The sequence below is a fragment of the Corapipo altera genome, unplaced genomic scaffold, assembly GCF_003945725.1.
Source record: "Corapipo altera isolate COAL_440 unplaced genomic scaffold, ASM394572v1 61407, whole genome shotgun sequence".
In the NCBI taxonomy this organism is placed as follows: domain Eukaryota; kingdom Metazoa; phylum Chordata; class Aves; order Passeriformes; family Pipridae; genus Corapipo; species Corapipo altera.
The window spans coordinates 1-1,534 of NW_020886280.1; positions in this window are offsets into that span (position 1 = coordinate 1).

Genomic DNA, 1,534 nt, shown 5'->3' on the forward strand with positions numbered 1-1,534 from the left:
TGTCCCCACCCCAGTGTCCCCTCCCCTGTGCTCCCATCCCTATGATGTCCCCACCCCCGTGTCCCCAAGCCCCGGGGTGGCCCCAGGGGAGTGGCGGTCTGAAAAATAAAAACTAGACACGATCCCAGTAGGGGGGAACTGGAATAGTTTATTGAACATGAGAACACGATTTTAAAGGCATCTTGGGCTGGACAGGTTAATGAGGAGGACGAGCTATGTTAATTAGGGAGTTACACAAGTTTTTACTACCGTTGCCCAATGGGTTAAATATTTCCCTTAACCAAGATTACATAGGGGGAAAAGGATTAAAGGGGTTTAGACATGGTCTGATACAATCATCTCAAGAGTTCTTTCTGATTTCTGCTGGAGCCAGGTTTAATCCATGAGGTAGAACTTTAACAGGTCTTGTGAGAAGGGTCCAGCTCCTTCAGATCACGAGGTTTTTGTCAGCCCTTGTTTTCCTTTGCTGAAAGCTGGGTTTCGGCTCCCACACAGGGGTGTCCCCAACTCCCGTCCCCATCCCTATGTCCCCACCTCAGTGTCCCCATCCCTATGTCCCAACCCCAGTGTCCCCCAGCCCCGGGGTGTCCCGAGGGGTGTCCCGAGGGGTGACCCCAAGCCCGGAGGTGTCCCCCAGGGTGTCCCCAACTCGGTGTCCCCGCAGCGACCCCGGGTTCCCCCCCTGGGGCAGATGGTTCTGGAGTACGAGCACCCCCTCAAGAAGCTGCTGGAGGAGTTCGGGCCCCACACCAAGGTGGGAAGGGGAGGGGGGCACAGCCTAAGGGTGCACCCCCCAAACCCACAGGAGACCCCCCTCAATGCCCAGGGACCCCCAAAAGCCCCCAATCCTTGGGGGACTCCTAAACAAACGGGGGACCCCTGAACCCCCCCATAATCACAGGGGAGACCCCCAAACCCACAGGAGAACCCTAAACCCCCCATAACCACAAGGGACTCTCCCAAACCCCCAGAGGCCCCCCCAGACCCCCAGGGGACCCCCAACCCCCCCCTAAGCTCCGAGCCCCCCCCAAACCCACAGCAGACCCTCCCAATGCCCAGGGACCCCCAAAAGTCCCCAGTCCTTAGGGGACCCCCAAACAAACAGGGAACCCCCAGACCCTCCAAACCTCAGAATCACAGAGGAGCCCCCTCCCCAAACCCCAAGTGACCCCCAAAACTCCGCTAAGCTCTGAGCCCCCCCCCAAACCCACAGGGGAACCCCAAACCCCCCGTAACCACAAGGGACCCCCCAAACCACCAGGGGACCCCTAAAACCCCCCATAACCACAAGGGACCCCTCCAAATGCACAGGGGACCCCAGACCCCCAGGGGACCCCCAAACACCCCCTAAGCTCCAGAGCCTTTCCCAAACCCCAAGGGACCCCCAAAACTCCCCTAAGCTCTGAGTCATCCCCCCCCCAAACCCACAGGGGAACCCTAAATCCCCCATAACCACAAGGGACCCCCCCCCAAACACACAGGGGGCCCCCAGGGGACCCCCAAAGCCCCTGTAAGGTCTGACACCCCCCCCCCC